The 26,828-nt window shown below is 44.7% G+C and overlaps 1 protein-coding gene across 11 annotated transcripts in view; it reads right to left on the bottom strand.

Annotated features, from left to right (window-relative positions):
• The window catches only part of AKAP13 (A-kinase anchoring protein 13), a 314,398-nt gene that overhangs the window by 233,023 nt on the left and 54,547 nt on the right, over positions 1 to 26,828 (bottom strand). Inside the window, exon 2 of one of the 11 annotated variants that reach the window (XM_029953026.1) lies at positions 7,915 to 8,015. The exons of 8 other annotated variants lie outside the window; for them this stretch is intronic. The gene's annotated coding sequence lies outside the window, so the exon portion shown is untranslated. Of the gene's footprint in view, positions 1 to 6,897; positions 6,903 to 6,929; positions 6,948 to 7,914; positions 8,016 to 26,828 lie in introns of those variants that run through there. 2 more of the 11 variants (XM_029953025.1, XM_029953027.1) reach the window with 2 other exon arrangements.

Below are 26,828 nucleotides of genomic sequence, written 5' to 3'. Positions count from 1 at the left end.
GCAGTCTGTGGATCAGCCTAAACACACTTAAAACCCAAATTTACTCCCTAAGGCCAACTGAAAGTCTTTGCTCTGTCGATGGGATCTTTGATGGATCGAGTCTTCCCAAAAGGAAAATTAAAGAAACGCACTATGTCCACCAATGATTTCATCCAGGAATTTTAAGAGGGAAAACCCTACAACTTCCTTCTTACCCAGGAACCAGTGAATGGCTTTGCCCAGGTCCACGTTTCCCTGGGCAGCTTTCATGTAACACAAGCACCACACATGACAGGCACAGGGGGACCATAGAGGAAGGCTGCGTGCCATCCGAAAGACGATGAAATGGACAGAGCGAAACTCAAACGCCTGAAGGAGGCGTGGCGTCAGACGTGTTCTCCAAGTCTGCCCCTCTGCCCTGGAACTCGGGGTCATACATGCAGGGGGTGGGGGGGCCCACAAACGGAAACCAGCTAAGTACGTACCCCTCGTTCTCACCTTTCCTGTGTTACTTCCAAATGCTGGCAGAAGACAAATGGAATAGTAAGCTGTTGAGTGTAAGTAACACATTCACTTTGTGCCACAACAAGACCCGTCCAATCTGAACGCAGCTGTCTCCGAGGCGGAAGTCCTGCCCTCCCGCGGTTCTGCAGCCCGCGGGGTGCTGCCGGCCGGACCAGCTCACACTGGGCCTGCAGCCGCCTCGGGGCGCCCCACCACCAGCCCTCCCTCATCACCAGCCTTGCGGGGCACACACCACCGTCAGAGCCTATCTGTGCTGGATATGCAGGGCTTACAACAGGGTAACAGCGGCACAAGTTCTGGCATCTTTTGCCGTCCGCACCCCCTGCAAGGACTATGAAGACACTCTGTCACTATGAAGGAGCACACGGAACCTCAGCCATGAAGTGATACGGCTGTTTGACGGGTTTGGGCGGGGGGGAAGGTAGTGAGGGACGGAGAGCACTTCCATCGATCAGTGTGCCTGAGCAAATGAATGCAAAACTCTAGAAGTTACGAAAACAGCACACATTTTAATAATAACTGGTATCCACAGCTGGGGCTGGCACACATTTTCTGGAAAGGGCTAGATGGTAAAGATTCCAGGCTCTGACTGACTTCTTTCACTTCACGTCACACCCTCCAGTTCCATCCACGTTGTTGCAAATGGCAAGACTGCATTCTTTTTCATCATCGAGTAATATTCCACTGTGTGTATAAACCACATCTTCCTTATCCATTCATCAGTTGATGGACATTTGGGCTCTTTCCAGAATTTGGCTATTGCTGGGAGCGCTACTATAGACACTGGGGTACATGGGCCCCGATGAATCAGCATGCCTGTATCCTCTGGATAAATTCCTAGTGGTGCTGTTGCTGGTCAGAAAAAGACAGATATCACATGTTCTCACTCCTATGTGAAATCTGAGAAACCTAACAGAAGACCATGGGGGAAGGGTAGTTACAGACTGAGAGGGAACCAAACCATAAGAGACTCTTAAATACAGAGAACAAACTGAGGGTTGGTAGGGGGAGGGGAAGATGGGTGATGGGCGTTGAGGAGGGCATCTGTTGGGATGAGCTCTGGGTGTTGTATGTAAGTGACGAATCGTGACAGTCTACTCCTGAAGCCGAGAGCACACTGAAGACACTCCAGGTTAGCTAATCTGACAATAAACTATGTGTATTAAAGTTTTTATTTCAGGCTTTGCAGGTCATACGGTCTCCAGTGTAACGTGTAACTGAAGAGGTATGGCCACGTTCCGATAAACCTCTATTTACAAAAAGAGGCAGTGGACTAGATTCAGCCAGGGTGCCACAGGGTGCCAACTCCTGCACAAAAACTAACAAAATACCTCTCACTATGCCAGAGAAGAGGGGTGCCCCCACTCAACAGCTCTCTATGTCCCAAAGATATTTTCAGCTAAAAGACTTCTCAGCAAAGCCATACGGTGCTGTGCAATATCCTCTAGACCAGCAATCACATTACATGGGCAGGCATCCCAAGTTCTGTGGGGAGGAACGGCATGATCTTAAGCAAGTCACTGGACCTGTCTCACCCCAGTCTCTCCATGTGCAATGAGAGGTTAAGAGTTCCTGCCTACACTACGGAGCTGGTGGAAGGATTAAAAGAGAAGCCACGGAAGGGAGACAGAAGAAAATACACAAGCCGCCATGACACTGCTCAACCCTGAAGACCTCACAGCCTTACAACGGCAGTGGCATCAACCAAATCCCTCTACACCCTTCTTTTTCTTGTCCTTTTTCTTTTTTAAGTGCAGCTCAAATGTCTATTCTCTCACCACAGCAGGCTCAAAGATTCACAGAAAGGCAGCCCTGGGAGAAGTCTGTAACCATGGAGCCTAGACCCAGACCCAGCAAGTACACGGTGCGGGTCACAGGCTGAGGCCAGGCCAGCCTCCCGCCATGGCTTCCCCGAGGTGCAGCGAGCGATCTAGGGTCCTGGAGTCCGCATCCGAAACCCTGGCCAAATCCTGTGGGCCACAGGGTCTCGGAAGCAGCCCACTTCACCCTCCTTCCCCGAGCAGGAGTCCCTGCCGGTCTACCTGCCTCAGCTTGCACACCCAAGTGCCGGGGCCTTATCTCCTTGAGAAAATCTCTCCCTGCTCCGCCGGCTCCTCTGACTCAACCTTCCTAAAATACTACTTTCACTCTGCAGCTCGCACTCGGCCCACAGGGCATAAGCAGCCCTTTAGAAAGGTTCCTTTGAGGCACCGACCTCTTTTCGTCAGGGAGTTCTAGCGGAGGGTGCTAAGATCTGCCCCGACTCAGGAAACCAATAAATATTTTTATTTATTCAAAAGGAAGTGTGATCACCGTTTTGGGGACACATTTCACACCTAGTGATTCTAGAGCCTCCAACCTCCAGGGCGTAAAGGTGGCTCTGGTGCTGCATTATCGGACACACACGGGCAGGGGCCGGCAGGGGGATGGAGGTCACTGCCTGTCCTCTGCTAAAACACAGATCAATAAATAAACCAAGATCATATTTAGTTTACACCGATTCTCTGTAAGCCAGTTTGATGAATAATGAAGATATTAAAGGAAGAGATGACTGCGAGACTGAAGACAACCTGCTGGCGTTTAGGAATCCATTAACAATCGCGCACAGAAGGTAAGGCTAAAAATGAGAATGGCAACAGAATTCAGAGAAGGAGACAGACAGACCTGGACTTGAGTTGTAACTTTAGCACTTCTGGACAAGTCATTTAATTGCCAAACTTTATTTTCATTAGTGAGCGGGGTAGAAGTAAGAATAAAAGATGTGAGCCAGCTGCCGCACACAGTAGTAAGCAATACAGACTCGGACACACTCAGCAACTTCCTGTCCCTCCTGGCCGGTCGGAGTGACAGAGCAGCTGTGTGCCCCGCCCTCACGCCACACACAACTGCCAGGCCCCATGGACTACCCCCATCACTGTGTTGATTCCGATTCCTAAATAAAGAGTGTCCAGGAGGGGATGGAGACCCCGACAGACGAGGTCCTCTATTAAATATGAGCTCTCAGAAGCCGCCCTGGCCCCCGCGCCACCCCGATAGCGTTGAGGGGATCACCTGTGCGGATGGTCCTGCTGGCACCCCTCCCCCACCCCCACCCAGCCCCGCACTCTGTCGGCATGTGCCACGAGCGGCCGGGTCCTCACGCTTTGCTCACGACAATGCCCTCCCCCCGCCTTGCCGATTCTGATAGCAGGATGAGTGTTGGTAATCTACCCCAAGTCATCAGCAAGCAGTCACTTTTCTTTCATTTCCATGCTTGCCTTTCTCCTGAATTTGTTCATTCCGCTCCGTCCCGCTGCAGAGGTCTCCCACAGCGCTCCTGCCTTGGCACCTGGCACTGCACTGTGCGCCAAATACTCAACTACCTCACATGCATGTCAGACGCAGAAATCAGCAGCAGCTTTCCTGCACCACCTGAGAGCAAAGGATCCGCAGCCACAGCTCGAAGAACAAAAACCAATCTGTCAAAGCCAAGATAACTCAAGTCAGTCTGGTCCAGAAGGGTCACCTAGGAGCTCGTCAAAGGTAGGAGGGATCCTGCCAAGTGTTAAGAAGCCCAGCCTGGATCAATTCGAGTAATCGGCCAGAGAGGCCACAAGGACCAGAGTGAAGGAATTCAGCATCATCTAACTGGAAAACCTCAAAGGAAAAGGGAGGGCAAAGAGCTGCTTAACACTACACTCGGGCTCTCGTGTGATGGCTGGTACCTCTGGGGAGAACACAGCGTGTTATTTCAATTCTCTTTTGGTGTTTAACACAGGTTTGTGGTTTCCTGCAAGCAAAAAAAAAAAAAAAAAAAAAAAAAAAAAAAAGGTTTCTGCTGCTTTGCAGAGATCTACAGAGAAGCAAACTCCAAATGGCTATCACAGGTGAAGCGTTTGCCGCCAGCTGTATCCTGTTACCCAAAGGAAACGGAACTACTAGCTGCCAGGAGGCTCAGGCACAGGGGAGCAAGACCATCAATCCAGTAAGTGCTGACACGCTGGTCCCCACAGCAAGAAGAATACACTTTACACTTAGAAAAATTCGTACACAGCTGGGCTTCATGTAAATTGACTTCAGTGGGGGGTTAAAATAGATATCCGGTAGAGACTGCCAAATTTAAGCCTTTATACTTCCTTTATCCTACCCAACCTGTGTCATCCATCCAAAAAGCAAGCAACCCAATGGGCTCAAGCGATTGTAAACCGTTTGGAAAGACTGAACACGAGCAAGCGAGCTCGCACACAAACGCAGACGTGACTGAGGTGGGTGACCTAACCTGGACAAGTCCCAGGGCCCGGAGCAGCTACTCTGGTAGGAATCCTTTTATAGCGACACACGGCCCACCTTCTCGGACACATCACACGAGAGAAGCACAACCAGCATTACTCCCACAAGTGGCAGGCGGAAGGTACTAGAAACAAATGCTAGCAATGTCCGTGTTGGCTTTTAAGTTGCCAAAGTGGTTCTCATATCTCAAGGATAAAATACTGCCTTCAATGTGGTAAGTCTTCAATACTGGGAACATCTGGAGAATAATGATACCGTAAAACACAAGAGAAGTACCTGGGTTATGAGGCTTTTTGCTGTTGTTTTTTTAACCATCTCAAAATCGGAGAGGAAAGTTTTGTTCAACAAAGACTTCAAATAAAAATTACATATACTGGGGCACCTGGGTGACTCAGTTGGTTAATGATCCTGCTTTGGCTCAGGTCATGATCTCACAGTTCATGAGTTCGAGCCCCACGTCAGGCTCTGTGCTGAACGCTTGGAGCTTGGAGCCTGCTTCAGATTCATTCTCTCTCTCTCTCTCTCTCTCTCTCTCTCTCTCTCTCTCTCTCTCTCTCTCTCCCCCCTTCCCCCACTCACTCTTGCGCTCCCTCTCTCCCAAAATAAACATTAAAAAACGTTTTTAAATACATATATTTGGTAATTAAGTGAAAATGTTACGGAATTAAAGAAACTCCAATATTTTCAGCAACATTCTATTAAGGTTTTCTGAAAATATCATTTGACTTCTTAAATGAAAAGTTTTATTTTTAAAGGTGAATTTCTATTCATAAAACATCCTTGGCCTGTGTTATCCCTTGGAGAGTCATTCTTGCCTTTATAACATATAATGAACACAGAGTATTTTTAGAAATCATGGATGGGGGGCATCTGGCTGGCCCCAGGGGGTAGAGCATGTGACTCTTGATCTCAGGATCAGGAGTTCAAGCCCCATGCTGGGTGTACAGCTTACTTTTAAAAAATTAACTAAGTAGATAAAAATCACTGATACGTTTACTGCAGGCAGAGCAAACGAGGATCTGTCAACCAAAAGCACGTGAAGGCCACCATGCCACTTCTACCACCCAGGTGCCATGCTGCAGAGCCCATGATCACTTGATCAGCAGTTTTAGCAAGGAACTTAGCTTTTGAAAGATAAGAACTTATCAGTGTCCTGAAATAACAGAACTGTTTCTCAACCACTAGATGGGAACGGCATCCCTCAGTTCTCTCTCCTCAGTAGCAAGCAGGGTGAGGCGGAAAAAGAAACCAAATCTGTACTCCTCAGTGCGCAGAACAGAGGGACAGGAAGTACCGAGCATTTTGAAAATGGTAGCTTACATGACAGTTATAGCTAATTCTGTTTGAATATTAATAAGGACAGCCCACTTTCAGTTCAGACACACTGCTTCACAAAACCAATCATAACAAGTGTCTGATGAAGATAAAGAATTGGTAAGATCAGATCTCAGCTACGTTAAATGACCAACTACTGACTTGATCAATTCATTGAAAATTGCTTTAAAAGAATGATTTAAAAGGCAGCTTTGGGGCACCTGAGTAGTTCCGTCGGTTGAGCGTCCAACTTCGGCTAAGGTCATGATCTCACGGTTTGTGAATTTGAGCCCTGCGTCGGGATCTCTGCTGACAGTTTCAGATTCTGCGTCTCCCTCTCTCTCTGCCCCTCCCCGACTTGTGCTCTGTATCTCTCTGTCTCTCAAAAATAAATAAACGTAAAAAAATTGTTTTTTAAAAAAAAAGGGCAGCTTTTCCTCCAATTAGTAAAAGTTACTGCCAGGCTAAATAAAGATGGATTTAGAAATAAGAAATTTAAGAGCAACTTTATTCATTGAATTTCAAACTTTCTGAATTCCTCTTAACAGGAAACCATTAGAGGGCCACAAACGTTAACAACTTATTATACAATGCAAGAATGAAAATTACCTTCCCTGTTTGCACTAATTTAAAAAATAAGGCTGTCATAAAAACTACAGTGCTGTTGCTTCAAAACTTTGAATTTCTAGGCATATGTGGAGAGAAAAAAGGTACAGAACAGAAATGCATAATGATTAATTGTTGCTAGTCAACAAGACAGGTTACTATGCACACAAGACTTCACATATTTAATAGATGTGGAATACATACACACAAACCTCGGGAGAGGGCCAGGCACCTACCACACAGTGCTCTTTCCTTTAAAATTATAATACTTCAGCGCCTGGGGGCTCAGTTGGTTAAGCGTCTGACTCTTGATCTCAGCTCAGGTCTTGATCTCAGCATTGTGAGTTCAAGCCCCAAGCTGGGTTCCATGGGGGAAAAAAAAGAAAAAAAGAAAAAAAAGTAGGAGTTATGATAAAAATTACAATATTTCAAAATGTAAAATATATATATAGGTGTTTCATAAAATTAATTTTATCATAGAATGACCCAAGTGCTATTAATCTGGTCATAATGAACACTTCATCTGGCTATTCTTCCTGGAAATTTTTAGAATCAAAAAGGAATTTAGGGGGAAAGGACTAAATTTTCCAGACACACTGTGCTAAATGTAAAACCGCTTCTGTCAGGAAGGAGTGAGAGTGGGAATGAAGAGCAGGAACTTGTGTGTGTCTTCAAAGAGCCGAGGCCACCGAGAAAGTGACTCGATGTGCAAGGAGATGGAAAACAGGCAAACAACAGGCATTTGAAAGGTGACACAGGGAAATAATTCTATTCAACAAATATTTGAGTGTGTACTCTAGACACAGACTGGGGGCAGAAAAGCAAACTATAACTAGTGCAGATAAACTCTGGAGAGTCTGGAGATGCTGGCTGATTGTCCACATGAATTCAATAGGCCCTAAAGAAGGGCCTTCGCCTACAGCAAGCAGTTGGTTTGTGCTACATTAGGCGTGGTCAGAAGACAGCCAGAATCCAGACTGATCTGAAGACCAAGGTGGGGGCTCCAAAGATCTGAGACGGGCAACCCGAAGAACCAACACCTTACACAGCCCGTGCCACCTGATACGCAGATGAGCGACTCTGGCCCCAGGAAGAGGGCCGCGGCTGGGGCTGGGGGAGGAAGCAGCCCGAGTCCACCCCCTTGCTGGCTAGGAGGCCCTTCTCCTCTGTAGGAAACAGTGAATAATCCCCCGTCTCTGAACACTGCTGCGAAGGAAATACCTCTGGGCGGCGGCACTTGAAGACAGTGGGGACACGGAGCAGAGACTCCACAAACGTGGTCTTCCAGGGACACACACCCGGCAAAATCAGGAATACCCGACCTGCAACGAGCGGCGAGACATCAAGAGTGATGCAAGCCGGGACGCGATGGGGACACAAAATCCTTGCTCCTTATTCAGCAGCCAGAGCAGAACCCTTGAGAAACAGAGGCTACTCAACCAACCACCCGCTTGGAAGTTCCCAGTTAAGACATCCAGGACACCAATGCTCCTTATAAGTGACGAAGAAAAAAGGTCCCTGGACGAACTACCCAGCGTGGGCCCAGGAGCAGCTGTTGTGGCTGGCTCTCCAGCAGCAGGAAGTAGAGACGGGGAAACCCACAAGCCAGCACGGTCTCAGCCTCCACCCCGCAAGGTAGAAGCTCATGGGTCAAATTTTCTTTTCAGTTTTAAAAATATGTTCTTGATTCCTCTTTCTCTTCCCTCTGTTCCTCTCCCCAAATGCTGGTATAGCCAAACTAAAGATCACATTCTAAACTAACCTCCAGAAGGACTTAAATAGAACAAAACTGCCCGGCACCTACTAAGCAAAGACGAAGGCTGGAGACTGACTGCCGGCTCCATCCCACATGCTCCTCCCTCCCCAGCCCCGCACAGGACCTCTCTATGGAGAGACCTCGTCATTTTCTAGCTATGTTTGTCCAGAAATAGGAACGCCGTAAATGTGCAGAGAACAGAGTAAAAGGATTATCAAGTAGCCCCAATTATACCAACTGATCTCACCCTCTTGTTACAAGCTGTGTCCTGGCATCTGAAATCCATTTCTGAAACTCAACCAAGGACATTTTTAAAAATTAAAAAAAAAAAAAAATACTCCTCCCTCATTCCCTCAAGCACACACCAGAAATACACTGGGTGGTAAATATGTGTGTGTGCTCACTGGTTTTCAGAATCTGTACTCCTCCAAAACCACACAACATACATGTACTTCATCAGATCACAGCCTCCTGTTTTGCTCCTCGGTAGATGTTCTTATCTGTTCATCCATAAAGTAGCCACCTTAATGCTACAGTCCTGACATCTCACAGTTTCTCAACCATGGAGACGTAACTACCATCGTCATCATCTTCGAAGGCACTTGTAGGCGTTTATTCTGTTCTGTTCTAATCCTCACGTTAATCCATTTTACAAACGAAGAGATTCATGGTTAAAGTCAACTAACCTGCACGAGATCCCACAGCCAGTGAACGGCAGGAGCCAGAATTTGAACCCAGACCCGACTCTGAAGCGCTCTGAGCGTTTGGACTACTGCTCTGCTGCTTGTAATCTGCAGCCAGCCCGACCAGCCTCCGTTCCTATGCTGCGAATGGAAGGGGCTGGGCTGCGTAATCCTGCCAGTTCCTCCTTTCTCTGATGCCTCCTAATTCCACCTACAGAAACACTGGGTGTCTCAGCTACACAAACAGATGAGGCAGGAGATGCTGCAATCTGGGGACTGAGCAGGGTGAGGAAGGGAAGGACGAGAAGCTCTTCTCACCCATTTTAAAGCTGCTCTGCAGACGAACTCATCTGTTTCACACCCCCCCCCATACTTAATAGTGTGGACTCATTCACTGACGTGCCCTATCCTGTTCCAAAGCAATAAGGCAATGGCCCGCAGAAAACGCCGTGCAGTTACCCAACAAGTGAAGCCACTCACCAGACCAACATGTTCCTCCTCACATCCAAATGGAAATGTTTACGAGCCTGAAAATCAGCTGGGAACGGGCTCCCTTCTCTCCCTTCGACACAAACACAGCTGAAATCTGCTGCCCAAAAAATTTAGTTGCTCTTACATAAGCAACAGGAACTTCTCAGAAGGCTTTTCCCCTCAATTCTACAAAAATCTGATGAAGGATATAATCAGAGCTCAGACCCAATGCCCCAGCTTAAAAAGAGAAAACAGGGAACTGTCTTTCACATTCGGAACTGCAGTGAAAGTGAATGGTAATGTGTCCGTCGGCACTGTACTGAATCTCACAAACTGTAATGTACCATCTTACTGCTTCATGGCACATACTGAAAAATATATTGGCTTTTCATACGGGCAGTTAGCATTCTTTGAAGTCTGCTATTAAGCTGAACTGCAAACTAAAAATCAAAGCAGTTACAAAGCGATGGACATACCAAAGAGACACATAGCATGACCTCCCAGTATAGACCCTGATTGCAATCCCAGGTCAGAGCAAAGAACAAATAAAGAACGCAGCCACCCACAGAATGCCTCCCCACCCAGTACAAGAGGAAAAGAAAAATACCACAGAACTAGGGAATCTAAAAACTCAGTTATGGAATCTCCAAGGAGACATTCATGATTAGCTGATATTCAGACACAGGCTAATAGCCTCAGGCCTCCAGTTCTAACAGATGTGACCAAATGTGATTGTAAAACCCACTAAACCCCACTAACGGGTCGGCATTAGCTGCATTTACCACTCCCAAGGCGAGTTCAGCCTTTCAAGGGCTCTTGTCAGAACAGAACTAGAAGCAAGGAAGACATTTTTAAAATCTTGCCAATCAAGGAAACAATCAAGAAAACTAATAGGCAACCAATGGAATGGGAAAACATAGTTGCAAATGACATATCGGATAAAGGGCCAGTATCCAAAATCTACAAGGAACTCACCAACCTCCACACCCGAAAAACAAACAATCCAGTGAAGAGATGGGCAGAAGACATGAACAGACACTTCTCCAAAAAGGACATCCAATGGCCAACAGACACATGAAACGATGCTGAGTGTCACTCAGCATCAGAGAAATATAAATCAAAACCACACTGAGATACCACCACCTCACGCAGGTCAGAGTGGCTAAAACGAACAAATAGGAGACTATAGATGCTGGCGAGGGTGTGGAGAGACGGGCACCCTCCTACACTGTTGGTGGGAATGTAAACTGGTGCAGCCGCTCTGAAAACAATGTGGAGGCTCCTCAAAAACTATCGACAGAACTCCCCTATGACCCAGCAATAGCACTGCTAGGGATTTACCCAGGGGATACAGAAGTGCTGATACATATGAGCACATGTACCCCAATGTTCATAGCATCACTTTCTTCAACAGCCAAATCGTGGAAAGAGCCTAAATGTCCATCAAGTGACAAATGGATAAAGAAGATGTGGTTTATCGATAGAATGGAATCCTACATGGCAATGAGAAATCTGGCCAATTGTAGCAACGTGGATGGAACTCAAGGGTGTAATGCTAAGTGAAATAAGTCAGGCAGAGAAGGACAGTTACCACATGTTTTCACTCATATGTGGAACAGGAGAAACTTAATAGAGGACCATAGGGGAGGGGAAAGGGAAAAAAGTAGTTAAGGAGTGGGAGAGAGGCAAACCATAAGAGACTCCTAAATACTGAGAACAAATAGAGGGTAGATGGATGGGGGTGGGGGAGGGGGAAATGGGTGATGGGCATGGAGGAGGGCACTTATTGGGATGAGAAACCAACCTGACAATAAACTATAAAAAAAAAAAATCTTGCCAATCAAATCAACCTATTCCTTTCACTTTCAAAAACCTGAGCTCTTAAGTTAGGTTTCCAGTTCCTCATTAGAAGAAATACACTATGGCAAGTTAACTGGATACGACAAAAGTTTGGACAACATTGTTTAACATGCTCTGTATATCCTATACTACCTTCCTAAACGCAGGGGAAAGGGACAAAGGGACAGAGGGACGGGGTGGGGGGAGCCCCAAATGAAGGAAAATATGGACACTGAATCCAGCAGAATGGATACGTAATGATGTTAAGGCTAAAACAGAGCTCTACTATTTAAAAAGTCAACAAAAAAGCACAGGCAGATTACCCTGTATTAGACTATTGCTCTTATAAATAATTGCAACTGAGAAAATATAAAAAGTTACCATTTGAAGGCATTAGAAGGAGATGTGAGCAGACAACTGGGTAACATTCACTTTTCTACTATGTTTTGACTACCCAGATTACACGACACAGCAGACAGAAAGCTACGGTCTTAGAATCTGTATCTAAGTTCTTCCCGAATCCTTGGTGGACCCCTGAACTGTACATATACTGGGAAGACTCCAAGGTTTCCAGTAAAAAGCAAATCTGTTAGGCTGAAAGAACTGAGCAGGGTTCAAGCTAAGCGGGAGCCAATCCAATTAGCTGACTGCCAGGACAAAAGTTATCATTTTCATTAGATAAAAACCACAGCGCTCTCTAGAACACATCTTTCACATTGTACAGCATATAAAAAATTTCTAGATATGTGGAACCAGTTTTAACATCTTACTGGATCCCACATTAAGTGAATTAGATAAAAATCTTCAGCACATGTTCATTTTATGCTTGCATAAGAGTAATAAATTTAATTTTGAGAAGCTACAGACAATAACTACAAATCATAGATCTGATAAGAAACTTCTACCCAGAATTTATAAGAAACTTTTCGAACTCAAAAATAAGATGACAGCCCAACTAAAACCTGATAATATATCTGTACAGATATTTCACTAAACAAGATACATGAATGGCTAGTAGGCACATCACTAGTCATTAGGAAACAACCAAAACAAAACTACAGTGAGATGCACATCTACCAGAATCATCCTAGATCTATTAAAGAATTGGAATTCTTAGTTAAGCTTTATCACCAAGAAAACTCAAGGCCCAGAGAGCATCAAGGTGACAAGGTGGGGAGGGGCACCTGGGTGACATCCGGGTTAAGCATCCCACTCTTGATCTCAGCTTAGGTCTTTATCTCCGTTTGTGAGTTCAAGCCCTGCATTGGCCTCTACATTGGGCATAAAGCCTACTTTAAAAAAAAAAAAAAAAAAAAGGTGGGGGGGATTGGTGAGGAGGGCATTTTCCAACTTACTTTATGAAGCCAACATTACCCTGATATTAAATCTAGATGAAGATATGAAATGAAAATTCGAAGCCCTCATGAACACAGACACAAAATCCCTAACAAAATGTTGTCATTTCTACCCCAGAAAAAGAAAAAGGGATAATACCAAACAGGTTTTATCCTAGGAATACAATGTTGGTTACTTGTGCAAATTAATGGACTTCCCTGCCATCAACAAAATAAGAAAGAAAAACTATACAAATATCTCATTAGATGCAAAAAAAAATTGTTTTAACAAAACTCTACCCTGATCCTTTATAAAAACTCTCAGCAGACTAGGAATAGAAAGGATACTTCCTCAACCTGATCAAAGAAACTTACAAAAACCTACTGCTGAAATTATACAGAAAGATAAAAGTATGAAAGCTCACCCCTCAGGTGGGCAATAAGAGTACCACTTTTCACCAGGAATCTATAAAAGAACTACTAGAAATAACGAGTGATTTTTAACAAAATGCCAGGTTACAAGGTCAATACACAAGAATACATTCTATTTCTATATATTTATTACAACACACTGGAAGTTGAAATTTCAAACATTTGCAATAGCACCAAAAATGTGAAATACTTAAGGATCAATTTAGCAAAATATTATATGTAAGTGTATATTCAACAAACTACTGCAACTGTAAACAGGCTAAAAGAAACACTAAAAATAGATACACCAAGTTAATGGACTAACTCAACCCATTACAAATTTAATACATTTCCAATAAAAACATGAGTAGTCCTTCTCATGGAAATCAACAGGCTATTTGAAAATTCACACACAGTGTAAATGAACTAAAATATCCAAATTAATTTTGAAGAACAAAGTTGGAGGACTTATACTAACCACCTGACTTTACAAAACTGACTGTAAAGTCACAGCACCCAAGACACTACAGTACTGGTCTAAGGACAGACAGGACACAAAAAAACACAATCTGAAAGGAAAAACATTGTGGTGCATGGCTCAAGTCGGTTGAGCGTCCAACTCTGGTTCAGGTCATGATCTCACAGTTTGTGAGTTCAAGCCCCGTGTCAGGCTCTGTGCTGACAGCTCAGAGCCAGAAGCCTGCTTCGGATTCTGTGTCTCCCTCTCTCTGCCCCTTCTCCATTCGCGCTCTCTCTCAAAAATAAAATAAAATCATTAAAAAAAATAATAAAAAGTCAAATTAAAAAATAAAAGGAAAAACATGGATAAAATAGACTTCAACAAAATAAAAAACTTCTTCCTGCTCTTCAAGACACTATTATAATGAAAAGGAGAAAGTACAGAGAAATTTAATTGCAAAACATACCTGATAAAGAACATGTTTCTGAATATATAAAGAACTCTTACAACTCAATGACGAATCATCTCAAAAAAAAAAAAAAATGGCCATAAAGCATTTAATAGACCTTTCACCAAAAAACACAGACACTCAATATTAGTAGTCATCAAGGAAATGAAAATTCAAACCCCCAGGACATAGGCACTACATACTCACTAGCGTGACTTACAATTGACAATACCAATATTTGACTGCAGCTCTCATATATTGCTAGTGGGAATGGGAAAATGTACAGGCACTTTGAAAAACAGTTTGATAGTTTCTTCATAAAGTTAAAGATACACTAACTATGTGATCCGGCAATTCTACTCTTGGGTATTTACTCAAGAGAACTGAAAACACACGTCTATATAAGACTTACATGCAAATATTTCTAGAAGCTTTACTTGTAATAGCTAAAAGCTAGAAACCGTCCAAATGTCTGTCTGTGTATTGATTTGCGGTACGTGTACCCATACAGGGGAATACTTCTCAGCAAGGAAAAGGGACTATTGACACATGTGGCTGTATCAGGAGATTTCAAAAGTGCGATGGAAATGCCAGATACAAAAAACCATATGCTGGGGGCGCCTGGGCGGCTCAGTCGGTTAGGCGTCCAACTTCGGCTCAGGTCATGATCTCATGGTTTGTGAGTTCGAGCTCTGTGTCGGGCTCTGTGCTGACAGCTAAGGGCTTGGAGCCTGCTTCAGATTCTGTGTCTCCCTCTCTCTGCTCCTCCCCTACTCATGATCTATCTCTCTCTCTCTCAAAAATAAATAAATGTTAAAAAAAAGTCTTTTTAAACAACCATATGCTGTATGATCTCACTCTTATGAAATTCTGGAAAAGGTAAAACTATAGTGACAAAGTGGGTCGGTGCTTGCCTGGGCCCTGGCGTGGGGGTGAGGAGACTGACAGTGAGGGGCAAGAGGAAACTTTCTGGAAGACAGAGGGTTCTTACCTTGATTGTGGTGGTGGGTTTATGATCGTATGCAGCTAACAAAACTAATTAACTCAACTGTACACTTGAGCTGGGTGAACTTTATTATAGGTAAGCTGTAATCTAATAAAGTAAATTTAAAAACAAATTTTTTTCAGTTCTTCTAACAAGTCAGCAGTCTGTTGTTATAAAGCTGTAATGTTCCACATCAGTGTGTCAAACATTTAATTCTCTCTGTTCCAGGGCTGGGCCAGGACAACAAAGTGTCAGCTTTGTCCACAATAAATGGGGTAATAGGCTGGCAACCAGGGGCCAGCAAGAAGGCATGGGAAGCATGGAAAGTGCATCAAACTAGGTAATTAAGATGTTGCTATACTTTCGGTAAAAGAGCACAGAAAAGCACGTGGATGACACCCAACCAGCAGCAGCCACATGTGATGTTACGACTCACAGGAAAGCAGGAAACTGAACGTCCCTGGAAGACGCAGCTCAGTTTCTCCCCACATCTCTACAGAGACATAAATCACTGAACTCTCTTCACTATCGGTGCTTAAAGCTCTGGTCCCTTGTTTAACTGCCAGCCTGCTAGATGCACGCTGGCTACTCAGAACAAAAGAAAGTGATTAGGGGACACCGACTTTATGCGAGTTATAGAATCAAAGGCAGGGAGGGACAAGAGAAGCTATTCTGAAAAGGGAAAAATCTATTTTAAAAAAAAAGGAAGCTAAAAGCTAGAAAAATCTGTACAAGCCACTTGATCTCTCTAGACCTCAACTTACTCTTCTAGAAAACAAACTCGATTATAATCCCCATACTAATATTTTAGGATTCTCTGTTCAAGGTCCAAAGTGTCCTGGCCAAAGTCTATAAGCATACTTATTAAAACAGATCAGCTGTGGGGCGCCTGGGTTAGGCGTCCGGCTTCGGCTCAGGTCATGATCTCACAGTTCGTGGGTTCGAGCCCCGCGTCGGGCTCTGTGCTAACAGCTGGGAGCCTGAAGCCTGCTTTAGATTCTGTTATCTCCCTCTCTGTCTGACCCTCCCCTGCTCGCACTGTCTCTCTGTCTCTCAAAAATAAATAAAAAGCATAAAAAAAATTTTAATTAAAAACTTAAAAAATTAAACCGATCAGCTGTATTATTTATTAACACGTGCTGATAAGGGGCACCTGGCTGGCTCAGTTATAAGGATATGTAACTCATGATCTCAGGGTCATGAGTTGGAGCCCCACGCTGGGTGTAGAGATTACTAAAAAAATAAATAAACTTAAAGAAACACACACACATGCTATTTAATAGTCATGGTGTCCCTGGGTTGAAGGGAAAAGTGGTTAGTAGTTAAATCTACATCTTAATGGTAGCTGGTGCACCAGAAATGACCTGCGAGTGATCACACAGAACTGCATCATGTCACCATGAAATAATGGCGGCCGTATCATATCCGTCTCCAGGCAGCTATTCCAGAAGCATGCTTAGGGATAAATGCTAAACTTTATACCCGAAGTGGTGGCTGTCAATGCTGGACTATCTATTTATGACAATTTGGAGCAACCTACCAAGAGGGACCCTGATGACAGTAACACCCAACAGCGATGCACACCGACACCACAACCACAGCCAGAACTTCACATCAACCTACTCTAGAAGGCTTAAATGAAATTTCTTCCTATCAGAGGCACTTTCCGGTCACACAGGACAGATACAAAGGTACAAACAAGGGTCTCTCATTTATCCTCTTAAACATTTGTGCTTCCAACAAGGGCCAGCAACTGCACTCTTGGACACAGCAATTAATCACCTGGTGGTCACCGCCCTGAGAGAGCCCTCAGTCTGGTAGGGAGACAGATACGGCAACACCTAATCACAGGCAGGGAGGATAATTCTGCAGGTACTCGCCAAGGTTCAAGTCTGGAACCCGGCCCACTCTAGACTTCTCAGGGGTAGTGTTCTCTGACCTAAAAAATACTGAAAACTAAACTCTTTCCCCAAATATTAATTTAATACAGAATCCTACAAATCCACAGCCCTTAATATCCGTTCTGCTTTGTTGAGGTCTCTTAACAGGACAGAGAACTAAACTTCTGGGAGCAGAACTCATCTGACAACCAAAACATCTCTTCATTACCCCAATCCCCTTTACGGCACCAAAGCTGGGTTGTTAAAATGCTAGCATGACTACACACAACTGATCCCCCCACAAGGTCATCTTATTTCACGGTCCTTTTTCAAAGATCACCTTTCATCTGCTTCTGGGGATTAAAGCCATCCAACCTTACGGGACAATTACTAGATCCACAAAAATCGTCAGGACACAGTGTTTTCCAATGTCGAGGGGCTTCCAGAAAGGCTGGGATTTTCACCAGCTCTGAAGGGTCACCAGCCACAGAGAGTGTGTTCAGGCTAAGTGACTTAAACAAGTAATATAAACTGTGAGCCTGCCTAGGTAAACCAGAGAGCAAAGACAAGGTCCCCAATTTCACTTCCTTGCAGCCTGCGTAGGTTTCCATGCAGATCTCGAAACTTCCCTTACCCTGAAAGACGCAAGAAAGCTTTTCCAACGTGGCCTCATAACATTCACTCACTTGAGAGTGGGTTCCAGAATGACCTACCTGCACAATATCTTGGGAGCAAATAAAATAGACTTTCCATCTGGGGACAAACCATGCAGTTCTGGGCTATTCCTACATCATCTAAGCCACATAATTCTAGTTGTTGTGGGTGTTACTCTTATGTATTATTCTGAGACAAAAACACAGAATAAAAAAAAGTAGTATGTAAATTTTAATCCCTGAAGAATAGCAATCAGGCCTTAGTCAACACCTAGCGCAGCAGCTCGGGCAGAGGCAGAGAAAGCATGCTGACCGTGCTGACCAAGCCTGCTCAATTTGCTAAGGGATAAAAGGCTGCATAACAGAGCCCAGAAGATTACGACCTAGAACATCAGGCCTTGAAACTGTTCATTTGTTTATTTACGCATTCACGCGTGCCCCCGGAGCTCCTGCTAGGCGCGCTGTGTTAGGTGCCGTGTACGGAAATCATAAAAACACAGTCCTGGCCCTCAAAATATATATCCTCCAAGGGAAACACATCTGAAATCAAGCAAGTGGAAGGACCTACCCGTTATCCAGGCAGAGGCAGACACGAGGGGGTGTGGGGAAGAAAGGGGAGTCAGGGAACAGAGAACAGGGGACCCCTGAGCTGAATCTTAGAAGCTAAAAGACACCAGGGATCAGAGGGAAGAGGGGTCACTACAGAGATAAAACTGTGTGCATGTGCATACGCAGGCACAGATTAACTCCTAGCTGCATAGTAAGTGGTAATTCAGTAGGGCTAGAGCGCAGATTCTGCGGCGATGATGTTAAGGAAAGAAGGCACAGGAATTAAGGAAGTTCAGGGGTAAAAACCATAATCATTCCAACATCTGTTAAGTACCTACTAGGCACCAAGTACTGAAAACATGCAAGGTATACATTTAGAATCACTATATCCCATAAAAGCAGAAAAGATGTGGCACAACAGAAGCACCTGTAAGATACACTAAAGGGTTGGCTGACATAAAACTCAAATCAATAGTTGACAGCATAAAATGGCGACCAAAATCACTGGTATGCATGAACAGATGTATAATGAACACAGTTATATCCACAGGTGTGTGCACATGTGAGTGTTTGGTTCAGTACAGTAATAGATATTTTGTGTCCGTGCAAAGGAAGCTGGCAGGGGATTACAAACCACTACTTATTCAACAGGCTGGAATATAATGGTCCATTCTGGAAACCCCCCAAGATAGACATAGACAAAGAAGGTTGGGAACAAAATGAAGAGGAAAGTAAGAGAAATGAAAACCATGTTGTTGTTTTTTTAAGGAAACTCTTATGCCCGATGTGGGGCTCGAACTCATGACGCAGAGATCAAGGGTCACATGCCCTATCGACTGAGCCAGCCAGGAACCCCCTGAAAACCACGCTTTAAAAAGTAACAGTGTGAGCGCCTGGGTGGCTCAGTCATTTAAGCATCCAACTTCGGCTCAGGTCATGATCTCATGGTTCGTGGGTTCGAGCCCCGCGTTGGGCTCTGTGCTGACAGCTCAGAGCCTAGAGCCTGCTTCGGATTCTGTGTCTCCCTCTCTCTCTGCCCCTGCCCCACTCATGCTCTGTTTCTGTCTCAATAATAAATTTAAAAAACATTAAAAAAAAATAATAAAAAGTAACAGTTGAGAAGCACCTGTGTGGCTCAGTCGGTTAAGCATCTGACTCTTGGTATCTGCTCAGGTCATGATCTTAGGGTCATGAGATCGAGCCCCATCTTGGGCTCTGTGGTGAGCATGGAGCCTGCTTGCGATTCTCTTGCTCCCTCCCCATCTAACCCTGCCCCAATCCTGCATTCTCTCTCTCTCTCAAAATGAACAAACATTTTTTTAAAGTATCAGTTGAAACTAGAAAGGCTTAACCAGGAAAAAAGGTCCAAGAATCTTTAGATTAAAGATCGAGATCTTTCTATAGCTTGGCAACTGAGTACAAACTGTGAAAGCTTGTTTATGGTGTTTCAAAAGGTGTTCCAGTCATCACTGTCACCAATAATGTACTGTGTGTCTCTTTATGGATTAAGGTGCAGGGCCAGAAAGAGGAGGAGGAAGAAGGATAGCGTGCTGAATCCTTTAAAGGATTCAAAATTACTGAGGGGCAAACACCTGCTTTTAAAGACTTCCGGTCTGCTGCAGTGCATAAGACAGATCTACAAACAGATATAGAACAAGGTTAAAAATAAATGCCTAGAGATCAGTAATTACATTTCAGTTTAAGAATAAAATGGATGAGGGGTGCCTGGGTGGCCCAGTCGGTTAAGCATCCGACTTTGGCTCAGGTCACGATGATCTCACCGCTCCCTGGTTCGAGCCCCGCGTCGGGCTGTGCGCTGACAGCTAGCTCAGAGCCTGGAGCCTGCTTCAGATTCTGTGTCTCCCCGCCTCTCTCTGCCCCTCCCCCACTTGTGCTCTATTTCTCTCTGTATCAATAATAAACATTAAAAATTTTTTAAAAAAAGAATAAAATGAATGAATGAGAAGCTACCAGTTTTAAACTCTCTCTGTGAAACTAATTTCTTAAAACAGAATTACACCAAAACGTACAAAATTAGAAATGACTGGAATAATTAGCTATTACCTGGAGTAACTAGATAACATGAAACCAAAAGGAAATCAAGGAAATAAACATTCATGGGGAAGACCTACTATTATACACGGATTCTCCTAAGTTTCAAACACTCCTGAGAAATAGGTATCATCCCTATCCTACAGGAAAGTGAACATCAGGATTCAAAGAACTTATCTAGTCTGACACTCTGCTCAGAAGTGGCAAACTCTGGAATTGGGATGAGCCCAAAGGTCTTTCTCTGTCAATCCAAGACTATATACTACCTCCCCAATCTGTAACGGGACTTCTAACACCTACGTAGGACACGTACTGGCACATAAGGACAGGCCAGAGAGACCGATGAATATTTATAAACAAGAAAGTCACTGCTCTGGTAAAACCTAATGGGGAGAGGCACCCACCCCCACTGCAGACTTTAACCCTTCGGCTGCTGGAACATAAGGCCTGTGTTAGAAGGGAAAAGACCATCTTGGGAGAGGTCCAAGGGCAGCCAGAGCAAGAAACAGGAAGAGAGCCTTGGAGCAGTATTTCAAACCCTGAGCTGTGGCGATGGCCTCACCAGTGCATACAAGCTGGGTGGGCAAGCATGCATCTCTAACAAGGTTAAGGTCAGAGTCCCAGGACTTCGGCTTCCACATTTCAACCAAGACTTAACAGCAACTCATTACCAAATGACTCCCAGCTTCTGCCACCAGCAACACCGTCTGGCAGAGAAAAGCAAAGACCCGACAAAAGCCTCCCCAGAGGTTGCTCTCGGCCAAGGCGGACTCTGATCTCAACAGAAGGCACTGCCTTTGATGTAGCCAGTCCAGCTCAAATGCCCCAGTCTCCTTTTTGTCCTTTCTCAGAAACAAGAAGAGGGCAGCAGGAAAGGAAAGGCGGAAGAAGAAAGGAGGGAAGAGCAGCACACACAAAAAGATCCAGTGTTCGCTGCGGAGCCCCAGGGGAGACCAGCCCTGTCACAGTTCCAAAAAACCACCATGTTCTACCATCGTGTGCGCCATTTAGTCCTGACTGCGATTCAACTACTGAGCTCCTAACAGTGCGGATTTGTAAGACTCAGAAAGGAACACGACAGCAGGGACAGAAGTCAGTTGGCTTGTGGATGAGACCGGACCTTTGGGAGGAAAGAAGGGCAACTGAGCCGCAGCTGCTCCTGGGCTCCCTGCGCACCAGCTTTTCTACCGCCTTCTTCTCACAAGCATTTCAAACACTAGTAGGTTCTACTTAATTCTCCCATTGTGTCTGGGAAACGGGTGTCCCGGTTCCTTCAAGTAACTTTTTCTACGCCCTCCCCCTCCCTTCTCTTCCTGGAACTCCAATTACATGCATATTACAGACCTTTTTTAAACCCTCCCAGGGTCTCTGAGGTTCTGCTCATTGTTGTTTCTATCTCTTCTCTCTGTTCTCCAGATTCGATCATTCTTTTTGATCTAAAAGGTCAGTGATTCTTTTCTCTGTTATCTCTGTTCAGTTACTCTTATCCTGCAAAATGTTTGTTTCAGGTATTTTTTTCCTTTTTTTTTGCTGTTTCTGTGCAGATTTCATAACTTTTCATTACAAGCGAGGCTTCCTGCGCATGACTGAGTAATAACAGCGGCTTCTGCATCGTTATCCAACATTTGGGTCATCTTGGGACTCAACCTCCACTGATTAGATTCCTCTTGAGAACGAGTCACATTTTCCTGTGTCCTTAACATTTTGAGGAATTTTAGATTGTATTCTGGATCTTGTGGCAATTCTGGATTGTCTATCCTTCCCCAAAACATCTTGCTGCTTTTGTTTTGTATTTTAGCAGGCATTTAACCGAACTAAGAGAGCCAACTTCTGCTCTGAGATGCCAACTCCGGTCTGCGTTCAGTTACGGCCTTAGCGTGGCTGCCCCGCTCACGTGCAGCCACCCAAATGTTCACCAACTGCTCGAGAGGGGAGACTGTGGCTGATTTTTATTTTTCTGCTTCATCTTCTAAAATTTCCAGAGTCGTGTTCTACGATGTTATTTCCCAATAACCATAATGAGCATATTATTAAAAAGCAGAATAAAGGGATACTTTTAAAGAATATTTAAAAGCTGGTACTTTTTTTTTTCATCACTGCTTAAGGCGGATAGACGCCTCACCCCCCACACCCTCCGGGAGAAACCTACTGCTCTTCGGCCAACATTTAAACTCTTCTCGGGCTCAGGAAAGTCAAATGGAGAATTCATTATACTTTGGCAATGTAGTCCCATCCCAGCTCAGTGTCACCCTCCGCCAAGGGCTACAGCTCTGTACGTGAAGACAGACACAGTAAATGAAGAACCTAAAATAAAGGCAAATCAGTTTGTCTGTTACCAGGCAACGGATGTCTACAAAGGACAGGCCTGAGGAAGCAGCTGTGTCCCCACAGAGTGACTTACAGCCCACTGCAAGGAACCTGGTCTGAGACGATCATCTCCACCTCCCTCTCCCACACGGATGAGCAGATCCAACCCCGTGCTCCCCAGAAGAACAGGAGATCCTCTCTTCTCAAAAATAAACCTTCAATGGCTCCCCTAACCCTTATTTTTATAAAAAGTCTTTAAAGGCCGGTGTGCCTGGGTGGCTCAGTTGGCAAATCTTGGTTTCAGTTCAGGTTATAGTCTCGTGGTTCAAGGGTTTGAGCCCTGCCTTGGGCTCTACACTGGAGGCACGGAGACTGCTTGGGCCTCTCTCTCTGCCCCACCCACATGCACGTGAGCTCTCTCTCTCAAAATAAACTAAAAGAAAAAAAAGTCTTTTAAGGCCAAGAATAGGTTTTCTTCAATTTCACAACCTCCAAAGCACCTAGCCGGGTCCCGCACCACAACGGGCCCTCCACAGCAGGGAGAACAGACATGCACTTTTGAAGTCACCTAGATCGAGGTTAGAACTTCAGTATGTATGCCTCTTACTTTTTTATTTTGGAAGAGTTACTTCTAAAGACTGATAAAAATGCAGATACAGAATAGATTCTTCTTCCCTTGAGGTCTGGAGAAAAATCACTCAACCTCTCTGAGCTTCAGGCTCTCCGGTTAAAAAAAAAAAAAAAAAGGGATCAGACCTTTCCTACCACGCTGTTGGCAGGATTCAGCAAGAAAATACAGGAGAATGCCCAACGACGGTCAGGCCTGGCACACCACAGATAATAAAAGATAGCTATTTTGTGACAGTATTGGACAGACTGAGAGCTACCTCCACAGATCCGTAACTGCAGGGAGATTCTAGGGAAGGCTCGGGACCCCAACAACAGCTCACCACCAATAGCTCTTCAGATGTTAACTCGACCATGGCAGGTGCGGGAGCTAACTGAGGCATCAAAACAGAGAGAGTGAGGGCACTGAGTCCCCTACAGACTCTGAGGTAGTGTAGTCTTTATTATCCAGATTCTGGTGAAGGACTGGTCAGGCTTAGTTTTCACCCCTAACACCTTATGAACTGCCCTCTCCAACCAAAGCAGAAAGGCCTGTTGAACTACAATGTTCAGTATCTATATCCGAGTGACTATAAACAATGAAAACAGTTCTGATTTTGCTGGCGACAAAAAGGATCATCTCACAACAGTTTAGAGTGTAAAAGCAGAAAGTGTAGGATTCGTTGCCCCCAGAGTGGCCTGGAAGCTTGGGGAAACGCCATGCACTACAAAAAGGCTTTTTCTGGTTTTCTCTATTGGAGGTCAGACAAGTACGGAAGATCTAAGAGGTGCTGCTCAGGGTGGCGGTGTACAAAAAGAAGTACGTAAAAGAGTCCCATATCTGTTTTATTCCCCCTTTTCTCCAAGGAGAATGAACTTCAGACTACACGATGTAGAATGAGTAACAGCAAAGCAAAAATTAACAGCCCAAGACATGGAAAATACTGTCGGGGTGTCCAACTGATAAGGATATATCCCAGGCCAGAAAGAGATAGACTTCCTGAGTCCTGAAAATTTTTTCAGGAATAAAAAAGACAAGAATGTGAGGGGACCATGCAGCTACAGTAACGGAGTAAATTCTATCAACTATGACCTACTGTGTTTTATGTCAATGTCAGCCACAAATTATTAAACAGATGCTGTGAGCCTTCAAAAGGGAAATAACCTAAAACCCCAGCATACACCCTAAGGCATACCAAGACAGAGCTCTTTTTCTTTTTTGTTTTTAAGTAACTTGTTTACTCCAAGGGATTGACGGTATGTCGATTTCAACAGCGCACCTGTCCAAATCGCCGGTGATACTGTGAAAAAGGTACAGAAATCTGGGGTAAGAGGATGCGGCGGTCTCAGTTGTGAGCACAGTCATGACTAAAATCCCCACCCCCCCCTCCCCAAGCACACACCACACAGCCTGTGCTTCTGGTTAACCTGTGCTGTTTTTCTAGGAATTTGGGAAGCACTGTGGAAGGGGGAAAATATCCCATTTCCTACTGTCACCTCCTCAATCCTATCATGGCTTCAACAACAAAGCAAAACGAGTGACTGATGAACACCTGTAAGAACCAAGGCCTCTATTACAGGCAACTGAAACTCTCCCTCCCCACACACTTGGTGCAATCCTGATGGCCCCATCCAAACACGTCTACCATGATCTTGAAAAATCTAACCATACAATGATCAAATACACAGGCCAAATGAGGTTCATTATGAATACTAACATGTTGAAAAGGAGACTAAGGATCCAGGGATGCCTGCCTGGCTCAGCCAGGGGAGCATGACTCTTGACCCCAGGGATATGAGAAGGAGCCCCATGATGGTCAGAGATATGAAAGAGAGAGAAAGGATTACCAAGGATCCAAAAACCCCGAAAGGCTAAAAAAGATGTACCAAGGGCATAGACATGAGGCGAATATGCCATGGTGAAACTTAATATGGATATAAATGACTCCTACACTTCTGTGTCAACATTCAAATGGAGAGAAGAAAACTATCTTAACAATATCTGCAGAAAGAGACCTGTGACTTTGGTGGCCAATAATCTCTCCTCTGTCAATACGCTCAATGAGGGTTCTTGGGTCAAAGAACCTCCATCTTATTGAAGAATTTGTATTTTTTAAATAAATCTGTGATATAAAAAAGCAAATCAGAGGTTCTATCCTTTTATGAATACACATCTACTTTTTTGGCTTAACCCATTCTTCATTCCTTCCCTTAAAGTTCAGAACACAGGATACAGAACACGGAGTCCTGTCAAGTAGCACACCAAAACCCAGTGAGGTCACAGAAACTGTGGCTCAGGTCTCTCCACATGTTGTTTGATTTGGCACTGACTCTGCTCAAAAAAAAAAAAAAAGAAAGAAAAGAAAACCTCATTTACTTGACTTGCATGTCCAAGGGTATGACCAACTTCCACTACAACACCGTGATCCAATGCACAGATTGAGCGTAAGACCCACTGCCTGAGGCCATCCGTCTACACTATCACCCAACTCCCGTTCTTCCCTATCTCCCAACCACAGACATTATGGTCACTTCTATCCAGGCACACTATTTTGTACTTTACACATATCAGACTGCCTCTTCTGTGACCTCTGATTGACTAAAGCTCTCGCACGCAGTCAACAAACACAGCCTGTACTACAGGCTAAGAGACACACCGGGCAGCGGGGACAGTGCTGAGACGTCTGAAGCCTGTGCTCTCAAGAGGGCTTACAGTCCAGCGCGGGGCGAAATCAAATCATCCCACCAATCAAGAGAAAAGCCTAACAACATTACAGAGATGAGGGACGTGGTATCATGGAAAAACAACGGGGAGATTTTACACCTGTTGGGGAGGATCAGGAAAAGCTTTCCTGAGGAAGCGAGTACTTGATCTGAAAGGTAACAGTCAAAGAGAAGAATGCTTCAGGTACAAAGACCCTCACAAAGCAGGTGAACTGGGAGGACTGAAAGAAAACAAATGTGATAAAGCAGAGCCAACAGGATGGAAAACTACGAAATGAGGGTTTGAGAAAAGCAGGAGCCTCCTGGACCTCATCTACTTCAGTCTTGATTTTACAAGATCACTTGTTTATACACTAAACGACAGAGTGAAAGGCGGCAGGTGCTGGGTGCAGGGATGGCAGCCGGAAGGCGGCACCAGGAACGCAGGGCTGGGGCTTGGGTGCGCGATGAGGCTGGAAACACAACACGTAACAGGACATTAGACTCAACCAGGTTTGTGGACAAATATCATCAAGTAACAAGAAGGGAGCATCAAGGATGATTTCTAGATTTTTGCCTTGCAGGACAGAGATGGGCAGCGGTGCCATTTGTCAAGAGCGTCAGGGAGACCAACGGGAATTCACGTGTCCCTGTCTTCCTCCCCAGTTTGAGGACAGCCACCGTGGATGCCCACATGCTAATGAACGAATCAGCACATGCACCAGTTAAGTCCCCTACCTAAAATTTCCTTTCAGGGTCAATTTTCTGAAAACTCCTAGCAGAGCAATAGAAAAGTTTTCATGAAAACTCTAAAACTTAGCTGACGGTGAGTGGTGACCCACATTCAAGTTCAGTTCAAGTGCTTCACAAAAGCACAGGACAAAATACCAAGCACAGTCCTCCAAAACACCAGAGCGCTGTCTAGTGTCACACGCTGCATGTCCGTGTCCAGCACGATACCTCTCTCCCAGAACTTGCACTAAATCATTAAGTGTATG

Source organism: Suricata suricatta, chromosome 9 (genome assembly GCF_006229205.1).
Source record: "Suricata suricatta isolate VVHF042 chromosome 9, meerkat_22Aug2017_6uvM2_HiC, whole genome shotgun sequence".
Taxonomy (NCBI): Eukaryota; Metazoa; Chordata; class Mammalia; order Carnivora; family Herpestidae; genus Suricata; species Suricata suricatta.
The sequence above is the reverse complement of the archived record's forward strand: the minus strand, read 5'-3'. Positions and strand labels throughout refer to the sequence as shown.